Source organism: Rhinolophus sinicus, chromosome 4 (assembly GCF_057876585.1).
Source record: "Rhinolophus sinicus isolate RSI-liver-muscle chromosome 4, RSI-T2T, whole genome shotgun sequence".
NCBI classification, from domain to species: domain Eukaryota; kingdom Metazoa; phylum Chordata; class Mammalia; order Chiroptera; family Rhinolophidae; genus Rhinolophus; species Rhinolophus sinicus.
The window spans coordinates 46,289,725-46,316,205 of record NC_142504.1 but is presented as its reverse complement, the minus strand read 5'-3'; the positions used below and the strand labels follow the sequence as shown (position 1 = coordinate 46,316,205).

The window sequence follows — 26,481 nt, the reverse complement described above, 5'->3', positions numbered from 1 at the left end:
TCACAGATAGCACTCGCTACCTTTCCCCTTAGATATCTACAAATAGTCACATTAAAACATTGCTTAGCTTTTTTCTTTTTTTACAATTCCCCTTGAATTTGTTCCACTTTGTATTACTTTATAAATAGAAAGACCCACTAAATGAAACTATTAAAAAAAATAAACAAAAAAGTGCTCATTTCCATCCTGAAAGTAACCACTGATACTATAGAGGGCAAATAGGAAAAACAGTCCCTGACATTCAAGTTTTCTAGGAGCCCATGATTGCCTTCCTGTGGCATTAAAAAAAGATACTGCTTAGCCAGTATCTATTTTACCAACTTATAAGGGTCTTTGGATAATCTATGTAGACAATGCTTGACACAGGTTCAATTATGCTACAGAATGGAGGTCAAGACTGATAAAACCAAAAACGAAATGGGTTCACAAACATATATCTGACAAAAGATTGGTATCCAGGATATCTAATGAACTACAACTCAATACAAAAACATAAATGTGGGGACAGAGCCCCGGAGAGTAGTTTCCAGGCTCTTGGCCTCACATAGAAAGGTGCTGGCTTAGGTAGTAGATGGTCATCAGCTGTGACTAGTTGGCCTTCGGCTGTTACCGGTTAGCCATTAGCCACTGATGTAACTGCTGTGGCTAAGCTAGCAAGTGTGGTGTAGTGGTGTGGTGGCATGGCATGGTGGTGTGGCGTCTTGGCGTGGCGGAGTGTGGATTGCAGATTGCAGAGAGGCGGATTGCAGCTAGCAAGTGAGGCTGGTTGGCAGAGAAGTGGTTGGCAGGTTGCGGATCGTGTGGCTCCTGCCTCCTATGTTTCCAACCCAGCCGCCAGTGAGACTATAGTGGTATGACTCCCCTACCTATGGCGCCGTGGGTGTTCCTTTTTGGCCTCACCATGTCCTGCGTTCTTGTATGGGGAGCGGGACTAGAGACCCTGCCTGACACCCCGCATGACAATAAACCACCTAATAAAAAAGTGAACAACGATTTAAATAGACCCTTCATAAAAAAGGCCTGTGAATGGCCAACAGCATATAAAAAGTACTGAACATTATTAATCAAGAAATGCCACTGAATGCTGCAATGAGATACCATTATGTACCCACCAAAATAGCTAAAATTCAAAAGACTGACAACCCTAAATGTTAGCAAGAATGTGGAGCAACCAAAATTCATATATTGCTGACACAATGTGTAAAATGGCCCCATTATTTTAGAAATAAGCCTGGTACTTTCTTATAATATTAAGCAGACAGAGGGTGCCAAAGAAATGTATACACATTTTAAGAAAGGAAAACTGTATTAAAATTGTAATAATATAGACTGATAACAAAAGATGAATACAAATCATGTTTGACTTCTGCAATTACAAGAAGTGCTCAAAGTGGTTACCATCAGCATCCAGACACTTCTGATTATGGCGAACTACTGCTTGAGCAATGTTGACCAAAGTGTCTACTTGTATACTTTTTTTTGGCACCTCCAGTATACCTACCTTATGACCCAACAATTCTACTCCTAAATAATTACCTAAGAGAAAGGAAAACACGTGTTCACAAAAATATTTGTACTGAAAAGCTCATAGCAGCTTTATTCATCATAGCCAAAATCTGGAAACCACTCAGTGTTCATCAACAGAATGGATGAACCAGATGTGGCATTGTCATATAACAGAATACCACCCAGCAGTAGAACAGAACTAATCATCAGTGTACCAAGAACATAGATGAATCTCAACATTATGTGGAATGAAACAAATCTTGCCCATAAAGGCATATACTCTATGATTCCATCTGTATAAAGTTCTGGAACAGGCAAAACTAACTAGTGATGAAAAAAATGCGAACACTGGTTGCCTGGGGTAGGATGAGAGTGGGTGAGGATCAACTGGAAAGAGGCATGAGCAAACTTTCTGGAAGGATTGTAATGTTCTCTGTCTTGATAGGGGTTTAGAGTACACAGGTGTATACATTTGTCAAAACTCAGCAAATGGTAAGCTTAAGATCGTACAGGTCATTATATGCACACATTACTTGAAAGAAAAAAGAACGATAAACCTATACAGAACTCTAGTTAATGATACACATGCTGAAGGCTTTAGAGATGAAGTATGCTGATATCTGCAACTTACTGCATCAAAAAGTTAAGATTGGCTTATGGATGGATGAAGGAATGGATAAATGCATAGTTGGGTAATAAGGCAACTGTGGTAAACGTTCATAGTAGAGTATGTATGGGTGGGTGTATGGATATTCACCATACATATATTTCAACCTTTCTGTTTGTTTGAAACTTACCAAAATAAAATGGTGGGTGATAAAAAGAAACAAATGGGACTTCAATTGTATTTCTTATCATGATGCTTGATGAGAAGGTAAAAGCAGTTGACCAAACAAGGAACAGCAAAAGAAGGATTTGGCCATAAAATGAGGTTAGCTAACATTTAGTAAGCTTCTGGTTCCCTAAGGTGTGCCTGGCTTTTTATGAAAGATATTTGATTTAATAAAGGCGTTAAAACTGTGGACACTGATGTCAGTATCCATCATTCAAGAGCCCTGCAGAAAGAAAATCAGTGTGGGGGCGGGACAAACTACAAATAAGAACAAACAAAATAATAGAATTAAAGAGAACAGGGAAAAGCAAATGAATAGAACAAAATGTACATTTTCATTTTCACCAATTTTATAAGAAAGCCAAATAGTCAATTTTGAATTCTACAGAATTTAGGTGGTTTTGTATGCATATTTTCAGCTTATGAATTAAGTGCTTCAGTGAGATTTTATGCATTATTTGAATACTTATAGTCAAAACTGTTGCAACAGAACAATAAACACATTGGCCTTGGGTTTAATACGGTGTTTCCCCAAAAATAAGACCCGGTCTTATATTAAGGTTTGCTCCAAAAGACGCATTAGGGCTTATGTTCAGGGGATGTCATCCTGAAAAATCATGCTAGGGCTTATTTTCCGGGTAGGTCTTATTTTCAGAGAAGCACGTAGCTGTCAGAACAGTAATCAAGGTAAATGTGAGTGAAGGCTCCATTTCAAAAACAAAGGGGAGGGCAGGAAAATTCAGCTGATAGAATTGAGGTTAGTGCGGGAAAGAAGCATTAGATCACAACAGAGAGAATGGTTCAGGAACTAAAAATAAAGATATCATCATTAGTGGGATACACGCCTGTCCATAATGAAGTATTTGTCTCAAAATCGATTTTCTTTGACCCTTAAAACCTAAATTGTGCTGTTTCCCTGAGGCTATCACAGAATGGCCTATTTTCAGTTGTTAATCCCAGGCCTAAATACTAATCTTTTACTTCACCTGTTAAAGGAGAGTTTAAATTAGCTTTATTGATTGCAGAACTAGACATGTATTAATATATCTTTTATGGTCCCTGACCTAGCAGAGCATGAGAAGCATCTGAAGTATGAAATAAATGCAGAGTGGTGCTGGGAAGGGATTATATTTTAAATTGCAAGTGCAACATTGATGTAGTTTCTGTTTTGCAGATTCTTTTAATTCTATAAAGAAGGCAATCCCTTGAAATATTGAACCTCAATTGTCTGCAGTCTGTACAAATAAAGAATCGTAAGTCAATGAACTTAATCAATTTAGCACATTTCCATCCCTTTTTCAAGACATAAATCAGTATCTTGCCACACAACCTTGCCTGTACTCTTGACACATAGGTCGCAATCCTTTAAAGATAATACTAGAATTCCACCTAGTCACCTCATTTGAATGTCAGTACTTTAAAAGTCTGTTTATTTAGGAATTAAATAATTTGTTTTTCTGTTATTAAAAATTGCCAAGATATATTTATGAAATAGGATTCTGCCAAAGAATCATTAATCCAGAAAAGTCTTGGACATGACATTCTGAAAAATGATTTTACTTGACATTTAAAACATGAACATAACTTGCCTTCTACAGTTTCACCAGGCTGGTTTGGTCATGCATGGTGACACTGAGCTGCAGCCAGCCTGGGGAGTCGTAAGGTAACTGGGTCCACTAGTGAGTGGCTCAGAGGTCCTGTGTGCACGCAGGCTTACAGCGAGGGCACTTCCGCTATATGTGCAGTAGCAATAGCCAGGGTACCAGAGACTTCAAATACCCAGGAGCAAAGCAAACGGCTTCTGTCCTACTCCTCTACCCTTAGAGTTGGCCTTAGAACTGAGGTACTTAGATACTGAGCTACTTGGTGAGGGCCACCAAGGAGTACAGGACCAAGAAGTAAGAAGCATTAGGAAGGGCTCTGTTATATATATATTTCTCACAACCACTTTAATGAAATAGTTACTGTTATTTTACTCCTTTCGCACAGATAAGGATTCAATGTCAGAGACATTAAGCAATTTGCCTAAGGCACTGGGTAGTCAGTAATCAAACCTGGACTTAAACCCAGATTACAAAGGCTTGCGTTTAACCATACACTACAGAAACGGCCCTGAATCTTAGTGCCCAGGGAAGCTTCCCAGAGGAATTAGAGCTGGAAATGGGCCGTAAAGGCAGCAAGGATTGGATGAACAGAGAGAAAAGGCAAGACCTGTCTAGGAAAGGAAGAGCAGCAGAAGCAAAATGACAGAAGAGGGAATGCCTGTTGGTAGAACAGTGGGGGAACAGGCCTGACTAGGTTCATGGATCGTTCTGTTTTGAGTAATAACATAGGACCTTGGCACTTTAAAGCACGTTCATATCCTTCTCATAGATCCTCAGAATACATTTTTAGTAAGGGAGACATTATTATAATCCATCTTTGCATACATACAGAAATTAAAGATCAAGGGGGTAAGTGAGGTCCCTCACACCACAGGGTCTTTGTACACAAGGTGTGATCAAAGATACGGTGAATGTTGAAACAACAAAAAAAATTACAGTGAAAGACACATTGGCATTAATCCCCTGAAAGGACCCCCTCGCTTTGAACACACTTATCCCATCCTTCTTTCCATTTTCTGAAGCAGTTCTGGAAGTCTTCTTTCGTGTCTTTACTTCATCCTCCATCATGACAACACTCCGTGTCACACATCACTTCTGGTACAGCAATTTCTGTCAAATAAAAACATTACAGTGTGTCCTCATCTACCTCATTCACCGGATCTGGCACCATGCAACTTCTGGCTCTTCCCCAAAGTCAAAATGATTCAGGACATGGAGGCAGCCACGACAGTGCAACTAAAGACATTCACGAAAGAGGACTTCCAGGACTGCTTCAGAAAGTGGCAAGAATGATGGGCTAAGTGTGTTCGTAGTGAGGGGAGTATTTTGAGGGGGATTAATGGCAATGTGTCTTTACTGTAATACATTTTTTAAAATGCAAACATTCACCGTATTGTTTGACCATACCGCGTATATTGCTCCTTCTGGCTGGAAAGCCCTTCCTCTCCCCTTCACCCTGTTAACTACTACCCATCCATCAGCTCAGTTTGATCTTGACCTCCTAAGAGAGACTTAGCTGACTTCCCCTGCCTTGTACGTATGCACTCATTGAATCAGGTACCTCTCTCTCCTTTGCAGAATTTATATTTATTCGACTTGTTAGTGCAAATAAATGCAAAAACAATAAATAATTGAATAAACAGATTAACAGAACCCAGGTCTGCCTAGGGCTGTTGCTCATATATTTTCCAGATTAATACACTATTTATAAAAGGTACAATTGAAAGACCTGAGACCATTTTACCTGGCAAAGAGAAAATTTAGGAGAGAGGATCTGACAGCTGTCTTCAAATATCTGAAGAACTATCCTGTTGAAGGATTAGACACATTCTGCATAGCTCCAGAGGGCAGAACAAAGACAAACGGCATGAAAGTCCAGGGAGGCAGATTTCATTACAGTGTAAGGAAGTGAAATATGGAACAATGAGACCTGTCCAAATACGAAGAGGGCTGGCTTTAAGGAGGTGAGTATTCAAATAAAGGTGGGAGGAACACCTGTCAGGTATTGTAGCAGAAATTCCTGTACTGGACGGGAAATTTTTAGCCACTTAGGTCTTTCTGAGTCTAATAGGCTTCTCTAGGTCTGGAAGGAACTTGAAAGCAAAACTGAATTTGACTTGAACGGACCTCGAGGAGGGAGAGCTGCAATGAATAATCGTTCATGTGATGCCCTACTAACATTGAGCCCTTTAAGAAATACATCTGCACTTGTGGGTGGCCACTTTGGTGCGATTGATGAGGTCTTTCAGAGCCAGCATTCCAACAGCAGTCAGGGCTGTGCAGCTGCCACTGTGACTAAGCAGCAGGGAACACTCCAGAGCACAAGGGACTGATTCCAGGGTCACTGCCCTCCTCCAAGCAGTCTCCCTCTTCCTCAGCTCCCCCACCCCCGGTCCACATACACACAAACACATTTCTATACTGGAAGCTCCGCAGCATGCTGACAGATCTCATTCCAAACTATTATTGGAAGCTGTCCTTTTCCCAGTTACTTAATGCAACCTCTTATGCTGAGCACAACTTTACAGTAAGTTTCTCCTCATGCAAACATTCAGATCATGAAAGAGACATGGAGAAAGAAAACTGAAAATCATCTTTTTAATACATCATTTCTGTCTTACATTCACAAAAACCATCTTAAAAAATTAGGAATCTTGATTTGGAAACTGCTATCTAAGGATGCCAATACATGGATGGAGGTGAGCTTGCTGAAGATCGGTACTTTTTATTTGCAGCAGGCAAAGGTCTGGACCAATAGTGACAGTTTTTTCTACAGGGAAATGTAATCTGAGTGTCAAATAACCAGTTTGCAAAATTTGGAATTCAACCGTTTTGTGAACAATCAAATTCAATACATTTGTAATGTAAAAATTTCAGTATAATTAATCACTTATATTTCAAACTACAGTGTCCATTTTGTTGTATGATAAGATTCTTGGTAATCCAATGATCATATATTTATTGAACACCGACTATGTGCCATGCACTATGCTAGGCACTGGTTACAGGGAGGTAAACAAAATGGATATGATCTCTGATGTTACAGGTTTATAATCTAACTTACATAATAAATAATAGGCACCAAATTAATACATAATACAAATTATGGCAATCAATATGAAGGGAAAGGGTAAGAGAGAATCCTAAAATCACAATAGGCTTTTCTGAGGAAGAGACATTTCATTGAGAAATTAAGAATCAGTGAAAATTAACCTTGTGAAGGGTTAGAGAAAAGACATTCCTGGCAGAGGGCGTGTCCCAAAGCTTTGGGATAGGAAAGAATTTGGTTCCTTCTAGAAATGAAAAATAAAAAAGCGAATATGAGCAAGGGGGGAAAGCTTTGAGATGACGCTGGAGAAGAATACAGGACAGAACCTGAGAGCCTTGGAGAACACATCAAGGAAACTGAAGGTTACTCTAAATACAATGAAAAGCCCTACAGAGGGGAGTGATGCAATTTACATTTTTAAAATTATTCAAATGGTCAGATGTGGAGAACGGATTAGGCAAGAATCATGTCTCTTTCTAAATAAACTCTCCATTGACAAAAATGACAACTTCCAACTTATAATCATATTAATGTAGCATAGTTAGAGTTATTTCTTGTAAATAATTATAAAAGTTTAACATCCCACACATTTTTTTGTGTACCAGGCAACTCTCTCCCAAGAAAGCATACTAATGCTAAATGAGTGAAAAAATCTTTTCTACTCAGGCAGTATAAAGTCTAACTTACATTGAGAATGAAGACAAATTACTATTTCCAAGACGGAGTAAACATAAATGCCTTTTTATGTCATGTTGCATTCAGAACATTATCTCTTTTATAATCAGGGGTTGCACTTCACTGAGGATGCTGAGACAGAAACAGGGCTAGAATTAGACACTCTCCATGCTTGACTATTTCTGTTTCTGTTTCCCAGTACTATTTCTTTCTGTGGAGCACGTAGAAGCAGGCGGCCAGTAATCTCCATCATTCTCATCAAATTTAAGGGTAGACTCCTAGCGAAATCAAATATATGTAACTGGGTAATAAAATGCTTTGAAAAATAATGTGTTCTCTTTACTGCTCTGAGGACAGGACCCAGGACATGGTCAGTTCAGGGGTGGGGGCTGGAAATTAATATCTTAAAGAAGAAATACAAAGGCAGAAGTAATACCCAGCTTATGGCCTTCACAATAGGATCATGCAGCAATCCAGGCTATTTTCCAAATTCCCTCCTCTCTCCCCACGCAGGCCCAAATGGCCCGTTCACACAGGTTTTGCTTGTTTGTTATGTGATGTTGATATGCAAGTTGATACTTTATGGAAGTAGGATATTACATTCGGGGAAGTAAAAGAAAAGCTTACTCCTTTTAGTGCTAGGGAATTGTGGAAACGAGACAGGGAGAGAGAGCGATACACCAAGAGAAAAGAAGAGTCAATCAGTTAAATAGGTATTCTGATTTCCCCTTTCAGTGAATTGCATTAAATCTGTGGTTCTCAAATGTTAACGTGCCTCAAATCAGCTGGAGGATTTGTTAAAACACAGTTGCTGGGCTCCACCCCCAGATTTCTGATTCAGTGGGTCTGGGGTAGGACTCAAGAATTTGCATTCTCTCACATGTTCTCAAGTGCTGCTGGACCACTGAGTACCACTGTGTTGAATAAATGAAAGGAACCCCAAGGGCAGAGGAGCTCTTTATCCTTGGTTTTCACGTAGTGCCCTAGAAAGAGATCATGTCTGTGACTGCCCTTGCTCAATCTCCCCAGCACATCCCCTACCAATGGGGACACATAAACCACACCATTCTTCCATTTACACCAGGGTGTCTTGTCTTCTTAAGGAGACAACAGGATGGATGGGGGCATCTCGGAAATTGCCCACTTTTTCCTAAAAGACATAGCATTGTCTAAGGGACAGTTTAAATACCCAAATCTAACATTCTTAAATGGTGTTGGACACACGGTCAGGTTTCTCTCTCCTTCATTTTCCTTTCTGATAACTATGTCAGGCTTTGTAGGCCTGTCGCTTCCCTTTTCCCAATGGCTGGAATGGTGACTGTTGGTGTGGTGGTGAGCCATCTTCAGCGATGTGAATGATAGAGGCAACATCTTTGAGAATGGCAAAGCCGAGAGAGAAGCAGCCTGGCTCCCAGGCATCATCCCTTATACTGGATTTCGCTTGCTTAAGTCATCGTATGTTGGGCCCATTTGATAAAACAGTCTAATCTGTATCCCAACCAATAAAATGGAATGAGAGGTCTGAGTGGTGTGAAAGTAATACATAAATTCATTGTAGTGCAACGCTTACAATGTACAAACACAGTTTTCCTATATCATACTTTTCCATGCTGAGTGTCAGTTATCCACCCACGACTTCAATTAGATCAGTCTTTTAAGGTCTCACTCTTCTCCTTTGCAGTGTTTCTTCTCTTTCTTGACTGTTCTTTGTCTACCCTCATTGCATTTATTCAGGTCCAGCGATCTATTTCATTTCACCTTACGTTTTATTAGTATTTCTTCTACAGCTGCTTTAGAGTTGTTACAAATAGCTCAGGCACTGTTTATACCTTTTAATACTTTTGAATATCCAAATAAGTAAATAAATACCCAAAAGAGTACACTTGTTTTTAATTGCCATTATCAATCCTTCACTTCCTCGTGAATAAATAGATGTGATTTTGATTACGGTGGTAATGTGAAAATTATACCAGCTGAATGGTGGGACAACATACCTAAGAATATAAATATATATTTATTTATATATACATATTTATTTACACATATATTCCCCCTGAATTTTTAACTTATATGTATGTATATAATGGACACATAGAGAACTTCTACTGAATATAAAATCTTGTAAAATACATTCTCAAATCTTTTTCATTTAGTAGTCAAGTATTTTGATCAAGTTTGTCTCTTTGTAAACTCAGTATGTATTCATATCATGTTAAATATTCTTAATATTTTTGCTTTTTTTCCAAAATAATGTATTATAGGTAATAAAAATCACCTCCCAGGCTTTGGCACTCAAACTAGAGGGCACTATAGAAATACTAAGGTCATATTCAGTGCTCAATGAATTCCAATTTTGAAATATTTTTGGTTGTTTGTAGAAGTCACAATCCTTCAGAATAAATATCACTCAAACAACCAATAAGTATTCCGAATTCCTTTCTGAACTATTGCATCACTAACTTGGTTTGGCCAGGATAAAACAATTTGAAAAACAAATATACGTCACAGTTTATATCCCTCCTGGGCCAACTAATGTTATACTATTTTGTACCTCCTCTATTGAAAGCACCAATAATCAGGCAGTCCTCTTTCCAAACAAACAAACAGAAAATACAGCTTTAAAAGTAAAGTAAGTACTCATAGCATCATCAATCAAAAATTATAAAAACATGGCAAATTTTATTCAAAACATTTTGGAGTGCTTTTAAATATAGTTTCATTCTGTTAAGCTGTAATACTTGAGGAAATCACAAAACAATCACTTTATCACCTTAACCAGCTACTGATCATAGAGCTAGGATGAGAAGCCATGACAAGGAGACTGAAACAATGAACCTTCGTGACCAGCTACGGGAATACAACAAACCCAGAGACACAAGCATTGCCTGGGAGTCAGTGTTTAAGATAGAGCCAATATTCAAAAGTCAGGAGACCCACCATGAACTCCTACATAAAGGAGTTCAAAGCAAGTCTTGAATCACATAGATAACAGAGGCCAAAGCAAGGCTAGAATCAAGAATCAAGACAAGAACTCAGAATCATGCATCTGGAGTACACACCGTCCTACTCATTGGTCATTTGAGTGGATCTCCTTGCAGTAAGAACCATGTGTGTTAGCTGCAGGTAAATCAGTCCCAGCCATCCCTTCCACCATAGCGGCCTCCCAGACACTGGGGACTAAACATGCCATTCATTTTTCTCAGTATCCATCCATTGGGACTTCAGAAGGAAAGACAGACTGGTTACAGACTAAATAAAGAACTTACATTTTCTCTTTGTGTCTGAGTTGTAGTGTGAGTTAAATTTCCACCCTGCTACATTAGCTATTGGCTGGACTTCAAGCAGAATTAAAGGGCAAAGCAAGTCTGAAATTAGGCATGAGAATATCCAGACAGAGAAGTACTAGTAGGAGACAAAGTTAAGTGGAAAAAAAAACAAAACAAAACCACACACATCTTTTTGCTTTTTTACAGATTTGTTCACATATAATTCACATAGTGTACAATTCACCCATTTAAAGTGTATAATTCATTGGCTTTTAGAATATTCACAGACTTGTTCATTCATCACTACAATCAATTTTAGAACTTTTTTTTTTTACCTCAAAAAGAAACTGTACTCCACTTAGCCATCACTCTAGGCAACCACTAATCTACTTTCTGTCTGTATAGATTTGCCTATCTGGACATTTCATATAAATAGAATCATACAATAAGTTGTTTTTCTGTAACTGGTTTCTTTCACTTAGCATGTTTTCAAGGTTCATCCATGTTGTAGCATGTCTCAGTACCTCATTCATTTTAACTGCTGAATAATACTTATCCATTCATCAGCTAATAGACATTTAGGTTGTTTCTACTCTTTGAATGTTATGAGTAATGCTGCAATGAATATTCATGTACAAGATCTGGTGTAGAGATATGTGTGTGTGTGTGTGTGTGTGTGTGTGTGTGTGTGTGTGTGTGTATATATATATATATATATATATATATATATATATATATATATACATATATAGGAGTGGAATTGCTGAATCATATGGTAACTCTATGTGTAACTACTTGAAAAATATCTAGACTGTTTAACAAAATGGTTGTACCTTGTTCCATTCCCTCCAGCAGTGTGGGAATGAAATGAGGGTTCCAATTTCTCCACATTCTTGACAGTAGTTGTTATGATCTGTCTTTTTTATTGTAACATGCCACACTCTATTTAAAAAAAAATCGCAAACAGATTTTCTTCATCTTTGGATCTGGTAACTGAACCAGTTCCCCGGTTAGAGAAGCCCACTTACAAAAGGCAAAATCCTGAGCCCAGACGAGCCTCATGAAAAAGCAGGAAAGATAAGGTCAGAGTTGCTTTGATGTCGGGGAGGAAAAAGGGGGTAACCACATGAAATTGCCAATAGTCAACCATTTTTTTGCCTACAGAAATAGCACATTCATATGGTTTGATCTAATACAAAATAATTCCCATGGTTGTGTAGGATAAATGTTTAGGACTTGTAGGCAAATTAGTTAGAAAAATAGTTGGGGTGAGTAGCAAGAGCCTTGAATTGCCTTCTAAGTTTCAACTTTATCCCATAGGTTATGGGGAAGTCAGTTCACAATAGAACTTTTGACAAATGGCCAATAAATGTATTTTTTAATGTTTAAAGAATTTCAGGTTTAAAAGGAAACTATATATCATTTTCAGTATCACAAAGAAAAAAAATTTTAATGATAATATTCAATATTAATAAGGATTCAGGGAAACAGGCTGCTGGGTGTGTAAACTAGAAAAATGTTTCTGGAAGGCAATGTGAATAACCTTTGACCAAGTATTCTTCTTCTAGGGCTTTATCCCAAGGAAATAGTCATGGATATTAAAAAAAAAAAAAAAAAAGTTTAGCCACCAGGATATTCTTAATGTCCAAAAATATCAAGTTGGTTAAATAACTATTATAATAATGAATCATCCTTATAAATGAATACAATACAGCTATATTAAATACTTAGATGAATGTGTAATAACATGAAAATGCTCATGAATTTTTGTTACATGGTTTTTAAGAACTAGATCAGGAGACCCTTTCTGCCTTGAATTCTAAAATCTCAGGCTTAGAGTACTTATATAAATTACAAGTGATAGAGAACCGTCTGAAGTACAGCTGATCAGAAGTCCTATAACTAAAGATCTAAAGAAAAAAAAAACATGTTGAGACTGATAGGAGGGGTGGAAAAGTGAAATGTGCTGGCTGCACACTTGCATACAGCAGTTGAATATCAGGATGGATATCTCAGCCACAGAGGTCCCTCCAGAGGAACAAGGGACCCCAGCCCCACCCTGGGCTTCCCAGCTCGGAGTACTGGTACCAAGGAGAGGAGCCCCCAACATCTGTCTGTGAAAAACAGTAGAGCTTCCAACCATCCAAGCTGGATGGAAAATTATATGCTGATATCCCTGATAAGCACAGATGCAAAAATCCTCAACAAAATATTAGTAAACCAAATTTAGGAATACATTAAAAAGATCATACACCATGATCAAGTGGGATTTATCTGGAATGCAATATTGGTTTAATATCTGCAAATCAATCAATGTGATATAACACATAAATAAAATGAAAGATAAAAATCATATGATCATATCAATAGATGAAGAAAAAGCATTGGAGAAAATCCAGCATCAGTTTATGATAAAAAACTCTCAGCAAACTGGGAATAGAGGGAACATAGCTCAACATAATAAAGGCCATATACGACAAACTTACAGCTAACATCATATTCAATGAGGAAAAGCTAAAATTGTTCTCCTTAAGATCAGGAACAAGACAAGGATGCCCACTTTCACAATTTTTATTCAACATAGTATTGGAAGTCCTAGCCATAGCAATCAGACAAGAAAAAGAAATAAGGGGAATCCAAATTGGAAAGGAAGACTTTCATTATTTGCAGATGACATGATACTATATACAGAAAACCCTAAAGATTGCACCAAAAAGCTATTAGAACTGATAAATGAATTCAGTCAAGAAGTAGGATAGAAAATTAATATTCATACATTGGTTGCATTTTTATACACCAATAATGAACTGTCAGAAAGAGAAATTAAGAAACAATGCCATTTACAATTGCATAAAAAAAAACACCTAGAAATAAATTTAACCACAGAGGTAAAAGATCTGGACTCAGAAAACTATAAGATACTAAAGAGGGGCAGCTGGTTAACTCAGTTGGTTAGAGCGTGGTGCTTTTACAACAAGGTTGCCAGTTCGATTCCCACAGGGCCACTGTGAGCTGTGCCCTCCACAACTAGATTGAAACAACTACTTGACTTGGAGCTGATGGGTCCTGGAAAAACACACTTAAAATAAAATAAAAAGTTAAGAAAAAAAGATACTGAAGAAATAAATTGAAGAAGATACAAATAAATGGAAGCATAAACCATGCTTATGAATACTAAGTATTAACATCGTTAAAATGTCCATACTACCCAAAGCAATCTATGGATTCAGTGCAATCCCTATCAAAATACCAATGGCATTTTTCACAGAACTAGAATAACCTTAAAATTTATATGGAACCAAAAAAGACCCCAAATAGCCACAGCAATCTTGAGAAAGAAGAATAAAGTTGGAGGTATAATACTATCCAATATCAAACAATACTATAAGGCCATCATAATCAAAACAGCATGGTACTGGCATAAAAACAGACACATAGATTAATGGAACAGAATAGAGAGCCCAGAAATAAACCCATGCCTATACGGTCATTTAATCTATGACAAAGGAGGCAAAAAAATGGAATAAAAACAGTCTATTCAATAAGTGGTGCTGGGAAAACTGGATGGATACATGCAAAAAAATAAAACTGGACCCCTTTCTTACTCCATATACAAGAATAAACTCAAATGGATTAAAGACTTAAATGTAAGATCCAAAATCATAAACCTCCTAGAAGAAAACATAGGCAGTAAACTCTCTGACACTGCTCTTAGTAAAATTTTTTCTGATATATTTCCTTGTGCAAGGGAAACAAAAGAAAAAATAAACAAATGGGACTACATCAAGCTAAAAAGTTTTTGCACAGCAAAGGAACCCAACCGTCAACAAAATGTAAAGACATCCTACTGAATGGGAGAAGATATTCACCAATGATACACCTGATAAGGGGTTACTATCCAAAATTTATAAAGAACTCATACAACTCAACACCAAAAAATAGTATGAGCAATCCAATTAAAAAATAGGCAGAGAACCTAAATTGATATTTCTCCAAAGAGGACATACACATGTCCAATAGACATATGAAAAGATGCTCAATGTCACTATCAGAGAAATGCAAATTAAAACTACAATGAGATACCACCTCACACCTGTCAGGGTGGCTATCATCAATAAATCAACAAACAACAAGTGTTGGTGAGGATGAAGAGAAAAGGGAATCCTCATACACTGTTTGGACTGCAAACTGGTGTAGCCACTATGGAAAACGGTTTGGAAGTTTCTCAAAAAATTAAAAATAGAACTACCTATGACCAAGCAATTCTACTTCTGGTTATTTAACTAAAGAAATCCAAAACACTAACGCAAGAAGATATATGCACCCCTATGTTCACTGCAGCACTATTTACAATAGCCAAATTTGGAAGCAACTCAAGTGACTGTCAATAGATGATTGTGTAAAGAAGAAGTGGTACATATATACAATGGAATATTTCTCAGTCATAGATAAGAATAAAATCTTACAATTTGTGACAACATGAATGGACCTAGAGGGTATTATGCTAAGTGAAATAAGTCAGACGGAGAAAGACAAATACCATATGATCTCACTTATATGTGGAATCTAAAGAACAAAATAAATGAACACACAAAACAGAAACAGATCCACAGAGAACTGCTGGTTGCCAGAGTGGAAGTGGGTTGGGGAGCTGGGTGAAAAAGGTGAAAGGATTAAGAAACACATTGAATAATAAAAACAAGTAGTTACAAAATAATCACAGAAATATAAAGTACAGCATAGAGACTATACTCAATAATGTTGCAACAACTATGAGGTGTGATCAAAAGCTACGGTGAATGTGTAAATTTAAAAAAAATTATTACAGTAAAAGACACATTGCCATTAATCCCCCTCAAAATATTCCCCCTCGCTTCGAACACATTTATACCATCATTCTTGCCACTTTCTAAAGCAGTTCTAGAAGTCCTCTTTCGTGAGAGTTTTCAGCTGCACTGTTGTGGAAAGCAGTTTGAAATTTGCCTGGCACATAGTAAGCACTATCGGAGAGTTAGTTATTGTTAATATTAGTGCTTGACGCCAGTAAATTAAGTCAACTTTTAAGCTAATTTAAGAAGTAAAGTTGGGACGACAGAACACTGGGCAAGTACTGCACCCAAAACATCCCTGAGAGCTGGTCCTGTGAAGTCAGCACTGCAGCGGCCAAGCACTGACCCACGGCTTGGCCTGCCAACTCCTCAGATGCTGGACACTGCACGCTGCCATGAACAGCTGTCTCTGCTCTGCTGCACTGGAAACCGGATGCAGCTGCCATTGCTGCTGTCCCTCGGCCAGAATGGATTCTGCGTCATCCCTGCTGTGTTGAGTCACCAGCTCCTGAATCAGTCTGGAGAGGATGCATCTGCTTGGCTGCATGAAGTCTCCAGTTCCCAGATATAAGGGAGGGTGAGAAAAGGAGCCCTGAGTGTTTTTTATCATATACAGAAGGCATACTCTACTTTTTAAGACAGAGGATTCAACACTCTTAGCAAATTTATAGACTGGGCCACAAAAGAAAGATATGCATGATTTCTTTATGGTGTAAAAATACAGATATAACCTAAATACATATTTACACGCAAAGAAAAAAAAATTGAAAGGATGTACATCAACGTGTTAATGATTACTTGTGAATTGACCACTATGGCTGATTTGAATATTTTGTCTTCTGACTATAACTTTCCAACTCTTCTATGATGTAGAAAAGACGTACTCTCTTTTAAAGCAAGACTGGGCAATATCAGATCTCTATTTTGAAAGGGAACTGAGTCTTTCTTAAAGACGGCCATGGAATGGAAGTGGAAGACCAGGTTCAGGCAGCTGTTGCTACCCTAGGGCAGGCCCTTGCTGCTGCTCAAAGTAAGGTCAACAGACCAGCAACAACAGCTTGACTCAGAAGCACATCAGAAATGCAGATTTTCAGGCCCCATCCCTAATCTACTGACAGCAAAGAGGATGAATCAAGAGATATTCTAGACGTATAAGCAGCAAGACTGGACAACTGACAATAGAAAAAAGTCATGACCCTTGGAAACATTTCCAAACTTGGAAGAAGGCAGGGTTATTACAAGAAACGGATTACCAAGACAGGAGCCAGTTTTAAAGGAAACAGGTAAATTTGGTTTTAAACATATGAGGTTTGAGAACTTCAAAGATGGCTGGATGGATATGCTCAGCCTGAGAAATGTACAACTGGGAGCCAATGATGAATGTCAAAACTGGGTTTACAAATTTGAAAGTCATCTAAGAAAAGAGATAATAGAAGCCACAAAAGTGTGTAAGAGCATGCAAAACAAGAGAAGACATCCAAACAAGATCTTCTGGTAATATTATATTTTGGAAACAGGAGAGAAAGGGAAGGCAGGGTGGCCAATACTAAGACCATCAGGAGACTATACAGAGGGTGCCAAAAAAAATGTACACACATTTTAAGAAACGAAAAAACTGTATTAAAATTGTAATACTCAATATATACCAATAACAAAAGGTGAATACAAGTCACGTTTGACTTCTGCAATTACAAGAGGTGCTCAAAGTGGTTACCATCCAGGCACTTCTGATGACGGCGAACTACTGCTTGAGCAACGTTGACCAAAATGTCCACTTGTATACATTTTTTTGGCACCCCTGGTAGTGTTAAAGAAAGCAAAGGACAGACTTTTTTTATTATTCAATTCTTTCCTCCTTTCATGTCCAACTAGGAGTGGTGTACATAATTATACTTACACTAAACAGGAAAGTGATGAATTAATAGAGATCTTAATTCTTGAGCCACAGAATGACCAAAATATTAGTATTTGGAGGTGGGTGGAAGAGGAGAACATTGATGCCTCAGATGTTATAGTAATTGGTCCCATCATCAGAATATATCCAAAGTTCTTGTGGCTTTTTTTAAAGTTCTGATGAAAATTCTGCAGTTTTTACAGTGTCGCAAATCATATAAGACTATGCTTATTTTTGTTTCATTCATTCATTCATTCATTCATTCATTCATTCATTCATTCAGCAAAAACTTATTGAGCACTTACTATGAGCCAGGCACTCCTCTGGGTACTGAGGATACAGCAGTTAACACAATAGACAAAACCCTTTGCCCTTCTGAGGCCTACATTCCGGAGAGGGAGACAGGTAATAAACAAAAGAAATAAGTGAAAATATTGTATGTTAGATGGGGATAAATATTATGGAATATAAGGATAGAAGGGTTGTGTGAGAGTTGTAATTTTAAAAGAAGTGACAGGGAAGCTCTCACTGAGAAGATGAATATACCTGATGGAGGTGAGGAAGCCACTCCTGCAGATATCTGAGGGAAGCACTTTCCAGGTCAAGGTTAAGTGGACCTGGTGTGGTCAGGAAGGCCAGAGTGGTTGGACTGAGGGAGTGAGGGGGCGAGCAGGAAAAGAGGACTGAGGAGTAAAGACCAGCGGAGGTTGCTGAGCATATAAGGGACATTATCTGTCTTGGATTTTAACAGAATCATTCTGGCTGCTATTTCAAGATCAGACTGAAGTAGGAAAACCAGATAAGTGGCTATGGTAATACTCAGGCAAGAAAAATGGTACTTGGACCAGGTACCTTTTTTGTTTTTCTTCTAGTATATCATACTAAAGTGGGATGGGAGGAGGGAGGAGAGATCGTGTGTATATCAGGAAAAGGAATACAGAACTTTCAATTCTTCTAGTTATGTAATTCTATGTATTTTCACATTTATCTTCAGCCTCACAGAACAAAAGGTATAAGCAATTTAATTTAAACATTTAAACTTAAACATTTAATATGTTTAAATAATTAAATCTTCTAAGTTATTAGAAGTTATTCTAAACTTCAAGGGGATGTTTTTTAAAAAACTAAAACTATTACCATCACCATGTCAATACATTTATATTTAGGCCAAGATAATAAAATAAACTGATAATTTATTTTAAAGACATGAGCAATATTTTTGAAATGGAGAGTCACTAAATAATGACTAGTTCTGAAAGGTGTTATTTTAAACTCTTTCAATGCTATAATTAAAACAAAAATGAAAGTGCAATCTAAAAAGTGCACACAGAGATGAGTCACATCAGGACATGTAATTTGCTTTTCCTATAGGTCTGAGACCAAAAACTCCATTTATTTACTACAGAGTAGAAGGATAAACTGATTATTTATCTGAAAATACAAAGGCAACTATCAAGGTGAACACTGGTTCAGAGAGAAGAGTTGTCAATACTGTACTAGTTATTACCCTAGATGTGCAGAGCTTTATTGTTTACAAAGCACTTTCACTACCATTACCTCATTTGAGCTTCACAATAGGCCTGTTACTATCACTGTCCTTCATTCACAGATGTAGACACCCAACTCAGACAGGGTAAGAAACTTATCCAAGGCCACCCAACTGACTAGCAAGTACCAGAGCTGGGAACAGAACCCTCACTTCCGAGTCCACTGCTCTTTATACTACACCCTTCTGTGTTCTTCTCTAGATATAGAACTAGGGAGGGGAGGGGGGATTTTTCCTGTGCAGGAATAATCAGGTCAGCAAGACCAAAGGTGGATAGCAGTACCAACAGAAAGGTACCAGCTTGGAAATAATAGTCTTATGGCAAATTCTGTTGTCCCCACTTAATGTTAGAAAACCAAGGAACAGAAGTTTGTTAAGCCAAACACTGGCCCTGTACTTGTGCAGGCAGGGCTGGCTTGCCATTTAGGCTTACCTTGGTCTTTTTCACTACTCCTCTTTATGGCTCGCTTGATCTGGCCTGCTCTTTAGTGCTCCCACCAGAGGGCAGGCAGGGCAGGAAGAAGAGCACTGATAACCTGTTAGATCAAAAACCTGAAGAGCAAAACTTGGGTTACTATCTTAATGGAGGCTTTCTACATTTCAGTTATTAATGAAAACTGTGCCACCATTCTCCTATGTAGACCTAGAATAAACAATGCAGCAGAATGATTTCAGAACTGGAGAACAGAGTTTCATTATACTTCTCAATATTTCCATTCTGATTTTCCTTAAATGATAAATATAATATGTTAAGTCTTTAAGTAAATAATACTTAAAAACATGTGGGGAAATAAATGGACAATGAACAAGAACAGAAAATTCACGAGAGGAAATCACGTTATAGTATGTTTCATCTTTTTCCCCCCTCTTTCTTTATTGCTTTCATGCTCCTGCCTCCAGACAACCCAGGGATACCAGTGATGGCAGCCGCCGCAGTGGCAAGAGCAAAAGGCCACAGTCCCTACAAGTCTGAGGGACGAAATATTTATTGAGAAGAAAAATCAGATTGATGGGGATTCGAGGAAGGGAATCAAGGTATCAGAACTGGAATAGTGGACCTGACATTGGCAAACTGCCATAAGATACCATGCAGATCTGTCACAAGTAGCTGAAAATATAAATCTAGAACTCAGAGGAGAGGTCTGGCCCAGAATGTTAAGTCTGTGAATCATCTGCATTTAGAAGTTATTTAGAGCTGAACACTTTAGGTGTTTTCTTCTTATTACCGAGTAACAGCTAATTACTGAGATTTTCTTGCAGCATTCTTTAGTATGTGCTCTACTGAAGAACTGAAAGATAAACCAATTATTACAATTCTAATGATGAAGTCTAGTTTACCACTGGAAAAAGTAAATAGGGTTTTATTTTTTCTTAGGATCTGGGGCCTGTCTCCTAAACCAGGAGCCTTTAGACTCTGCTTGTATGCTTCCTAAAATAATGTTGAAAAACTTTCTGTTCCCTCATATTTTTAATTTGCATCTAAACATTTTCATCATAAATTTAAATAATGGCAAAGGATATGGTTTCTGGTGTATTATAACTATTGCCATGTTTAAAATTAAGCTATTATCTCACTCAAATACAATCAAGGAATGTAAATACTTAGAGGTTTGATTCCTACCATCATCCATTTTAAAAAAACATATATGGACAAACGCTTTTTAATTGGCAGAAATTTCACATCATTTCTTTTTCTCCTGAACTCATATTTGCATTCCATCTTCCGCACAAAATTTTACCCTAATATGCCATAGTTTGATGCTTGAAAATCTTTCATCACTCTACCGTAAGTTTTTGCAATAAAAATACACATACAAATTGAAATATTCTCTGGTTCTATAATGCTATTTTTACTTCTGTATTTTAGTTATCATCACAGTTATTAAATAGACAAAATTGATCAAGCAACTTAATGACACATTTAAATAAATGTTAAATATAGAAAGTTCAAATTTTATTGTAAATGTATCTTTTAATTGAGATAATGGGGCCTTTTTTTCAATTAGTTTATGTATCTGTGGGTTAATATTATTTACTGCCAGAATGAGACATACATTTTCTTTTTTTAATGTAAGCTCTGAAAAAAACTTACATAAATGAGAAGATGGGGCTGAAAGGATTTTTATTACAGCAATAGCCTGCAGTTATTTGAACCTCTTACAGTAATGCAACTAAAATCACATACTAATGTATCATTAAAAATTGTTTTTTAATAAGTCACCAACTGACCACTCAATTAGTTCCTTCTTTAATTTTGTTAGGAGTAAAAGTTGAGTTTCAAAAGGATTATTACAATTTTTTCCCCTTCTCACCATCCACACCAATAATTTGCATTATCTTCTTGTCTGGTGCTTCAGAAGTTCTTCCATCCCAGGACAGTGTGCTGCCACAGCATCTGTGAGGGAGGGAGGTCTTTCTTTCCTAATATAGGAGGTAGAGGGGAGGGGACTTGTAAGGAGAGGGGAGAAAGGAGAAAGTAGCACACTGCAAGGGTGTCCTCAAGCAACTCATTTCTAGGAGAAGGAAGGAAGTCAAAGATCCAGAGGCTGGATCCATGCAGTAAATCTATCTTTAGGTCCTCTTGCCCCTTAGAAATCTTTGTGCACCCTTAGTTGGTTCAAACTAAGCTTTTTCTTTCTTTCTTTCATTATACCCTATCATGGGGGTGGGCGGGGGGGAGAAAATATAGACCCTAGAGTATTTTTTGAGGGTTGCAGGAAAAACCAGTCTCATTATCAGGAATAAGGAAAATTCTTTGTGGAATGGGGTTAGAGGGTAGGAAGGAGGAGGTATCTATGGGTGGGGTAAAGGACTACTCCTACCTCTACCCTTAGAAACTGGTAGAACCTTGAGGTAAGGCCTCTCCTTCCTGAACCAGCATCCTGGGATTACATTTCATTCATTCCTTCTTTCTACAACAGTTTTTAAGGTACTTTCTATGGCAGCCTCTGTGCTGGGCCCTGGAATATAAGACCTTTATACTCCTTGTCTTCAAGAAACGTAACACCAGCTGATCAGGACTCAGATTCTTCACTGAGGTGCTCTAGCCTAGCCAGCCACCCTCTCTACTTCTCACCAAATACTTCTCCACATCCTGAGATTTCTCCCCACATCCCTGCTCCTGATTCTACCAACACGAAAAGCTGTGTTCCTCTCATTTCCACCAGACAGGATTGCCTGCTTTCTAATGCAGAGTGGGCCATGCCATCGTAGGTGCTGGCAATGGATTACATGGGTTACAAGGGTGTCCGAGATAGTTAGCGCTGCAATAATTCAGGGAGGGAGAGCTGAGGCCTAAGCTTTGGGAGGCCACAGTTCAGATACCTCTAGGCAACAAGAAGCTTCTCTCAGTGTGCTATACAAATATTACCATGTTTTTCTGCCCTGGTGTCAAATATGTTGGGAAGCACTCCAAACTAATTCATCAAAGTACACATATGAGCCAACAGGTCTGAGCAGAAGTCCAAATGCACTGCCTAAAATCTACATCTGTCCTGCAGACATATTTGGTTTGGCAGATAGTGTCGACAATTAAAAAATAATTTATTTGCAACATTGAAAAAATTTCACATAAAAATCTAGATATCTGGCTTCTCATGAAAAATTGATGCCGAGCTGCTGTCTCACATTGCAACAGGTCATCTGGCAATGCGTGAGTAACAGCTGCCCCCTTGAGACAAGGTATGCCCTTCCCGCTTTACCTGCCTTTTGTCACCTATATTTCGTGAACGCCCTCTTCATTTCCATCATCACTTGAGTTTCTCTCTCCTGCACTAGAATATTGTCTGCCCTCGTGCTACCTTCACATTTACCAGGTGAACACACATGCTCACATGTCCCTGCTGTCTCAATCACTAGACCCTCATAAGTAGAACCCAAAAATGCAATTTTATTATTTTTATTCTAAAAACAATACCTACACATCACAGGGAAATTACAAAATGAAGAAAATGAAAGGAAAAATTAAATCACCAGTGATGTTGCTACCCTGAAATAATCAGTGTTAACAGCTCAAAATGCATTTATGGGCATATATTTTTGTGTATTTCAAAGCCATTATCATTTTCCTTTGTGTTTAAAACCATGGGATTTGTTTGGCAATCATGATTTCCTATACATAAAAATCATCTACTTCTAATTTTATTGTCCAAGCCAATGTTACTCATATGTTGAACCTTACATAATATTTTAATTTACATAGAACTCATTACAGGCCTTAACCTTGTATGACATTTTTAAATTATTTGAAATTGGTCTGAGTTTCTCAGAGGGCATGTTGAATGCTCTGGAGCTTAGATGATAAAACCGATCACTTGGTTCTGGTAGACAGCAGCCAGCTATCACTTTTGCTTTCAGTATCCCAGATGTCTACCATAGCTAATTTCAGACAGTTGTCAACCGGGTGTGACCTGAAGTTGTATCCTGTCATTTGTCCATGTGTGTATTACAAAAACACTTGAGCAATAGCCAATTAGATGATGAGAGAAAGGACTAAACAAACACCCCTTCCCTCCATCCTTCTAACTCCCAGGAACTACATCAGCCCCTAGACTCAAAGAAGGAAAGAGAAGTCCAAATTGAATGAGATTATTTCTGTCACCTCTCATTCCAGCATTCCTATTGGGGCTTATGTAGACATTAAGTTCTGAGAATGACAGGCATATTAAGTTCAGAGAATGACGAAAACAAGGAAATCGTTCCTGGATGCCCAAGTCTATGGAGGTTCATCCTTGCTTTGCCTGTTGTTTCTCCCTATGAAAGCATACTGTTTTGGGACCTGCATTTTTCACAGAATTACATTGTGAACATATAAGAAAAATTTCTAATAACTTATACAAGTGTTTGAAAAGGTGTAAACAGTAGTTATGTCTTCTGTTTTAAGTGGGATTGATAAGGTTTCAAAGATTTAAGATGCCAGTGATAGCTGCAGCTTGAAAGAGAGGAAACTAAGAATCTATGAAATTATGACGGCAGGGAGGAGGCTTCCTTTTCTTTCTAAGTAAAATAACAGAGTACCAGGAAAGGTAGTTGTTATTTTAATGTGGTTCTTTTTAGTCAAGTAGAAAATAATGTTTATGGGGAGTGTTTTGTAATCTTTCGGGCTTTTCTGTTGTAGGTTGTAGCAGCTTTAACAGCATTAAAAACAACTTGAACCAATAACTCCTAATTTATCCCATTTTAAAGTTGCTCCACATTGAACATTTCTTTCCTAGATTATGCATGCATTGGTTATTTTAACATACATTTACAGAATGCCTACTCTGTGCCAGGCATTATGCTAAATGCTGAAAGAAAAGGGTGAACAAGACACAGTCCTTTCCCTCTGGGAGATCTCAGTGTAAAGAAACACGGGCAAGTGCAACAATGAAGTGTGAGTACAGTGAAGTATGCAGTGACATGCTCATGGGAACATACTGGCATAACACCAAACTGGAAGAGTGATTAAAGATGAAGAAGTATGGTGAGAAAGCAAGGTGAATTTAGGGAACTAAACTTTGGTTCAGCATGGCCAAGAAGTTAAGCTGGAGAGAGGAAGAGAGTGCTGACAGACAAAGCTGAACACAAGGGTAGACGTCAGATCATAAGGAATCTTTTATATCATGCTAAAGGTTTGAGTTATATTCTCAAGGCAATGGGAATTCATCAAAGGCTTTTTAACAGAAGAAGGCCATGATCAGATTTGTATTTCAGAAGGTCAATGTGTTGACAGAACAGAGAATCAATACAGGAAACAGGGAGAGCAGTCGGGGGCTGGTGCAATCATCCAGGTGAGAAATTATAATGGTGTGAGCCCAGGTAGTGACAGTGAAGAAAGAGGAAAGAGGACACAACTGAATATACATATTTAAGATATAGAGTCAGTAAGATGTGATAACTTCCTGCATGTGAGAAAGGAAGGACTTCCTGGTCATGGTCACTATAATAACGCTTGTGAAATGTTTGAGTGGTAAAAAATTCAGATTAAAACAAATAATATGCATTCTTATTTTTGAGTCCTAAGTTTTACATTGAAATCTTTTCACCCTCTTGAATGAAAAAAGAGTCTGATGGTATCATCTTTCTCATCGGTACATATTTTTCCGAATCATAAAACCACCATTTGCTGAGAAGGTGTCAAAAAAATGGGGATGTGGTTCTTTTAGAAATGCAGCAATTTCACATCTCTGTCACCACAATATACTACACCTGTCCATACGCCCACCTCCTGTCATTATTAATAGTCATTCGTTTTCTCAATTTTCCATTCAAACCTAATTTTTAAAAAAGAGGCTGACCACCAAATTGGGTGAGTCACGTTCAAAGTCATCCTTATGGTTAGTGGAGTTTTGGTTCTCAAACCTGTTTTAACTAATAATAGTTATCCTAAATGTCTAAAAATGTGGTTGACAATTCTATCAACCTTCTTCAATACACCAGAAGGCAAGGGAATTGTAATGCAATATGAATTTAAATTTAGGACTCAAGTCATGTACTATGGTAGGTGTTATCTGAAGCCACATGTAGTCACTAATGTCAACTTACAAAAATTTGAATCAAATGCAAAAGGCACTGCTCAATAGGCTTTACAGATGTAAGTTGTAAAACATAATACGGCACTAGTTAGAAATTTTGCAAGCTTTCTGAATAAGCTCATTATTGTATAAAACATATGAGCATGCTCTCTATTACCAGTGGCAATTAATGGCAGAATTTAGAAATTATTGGGAATAGAATTTGGGAAATTCCTGATTCCACTAACAATTCCATAAGAGACTTGGAATGTCTAAGACAGAAGTTTGTACCTTGGTTTATAGAATAGATGAGTTTCTGTAACTTGAATTTACAGAAGAAACCACAGAGATTATCTTGCTCAACTCCGTAATATTAAAGAACTGAGGACCAGAGAAGTATCTGTTGTTGTAACCAACAAGATAAAACTAGTTGGTAATGGCCCCAGAATCTAGACCGGAGTTCTTTCCAAGCATCCCTGCTTGTCTTTTCTATGATCTTATCAGCGACTTAGTTGAAACAGAGAAGTTTCGACTAGAAAAGGAACTCTTTTTCATAAAGTTAATAACCAGCTTATAAATTATATTTTATACAAATTCTCATTTTCATATTTCTATTCAGTTTGCTTAAAGGAAAATATATTCAAATAATTACACCTGTGAAATTTGAACTAGAAGGGGTTGGAGGTTGTGTTAGATATAGCCTGAATTAATCAAAAGAATTAATTTTTTTTTTTAATTTAGACAAATTTTTTCTTTGAAGTAAACACAGCAATGAGAGTAAGCGGACCA

The 26,481-nt window shown here is 37.7% G+C and overlaps 1 long non-coding RNA gene across 3 annotated transcripts in view; it reads right to left on the bottom strand.

Moving 5' to 3' along the window:
• Positions 1-26,481, bottom strand: part of LOC141573191 (uncharacterized) — a 105,335-nt gene that overhangs the window by 20,517 nt on the left and 58,337 nt on the right. Inside the window, exon 4 of one of the 3 annotated variants that reach the window (XR_012498865.2) lies at positions 990-5,052. The exons of 1 other annotated variant lie outside the window; for it this stretch is intronic. This is a non-coding gene — a long non-coding RNA (uncharacterized LOC141573191). Of the gene's footprint in view, positions 1-989; positions 5,053-21,233; positions 21,623-26,481 lie in introns of those variants that run through there. One more of the 3 variants, XR_012498864.2, reaches the window with a different exon arrangement.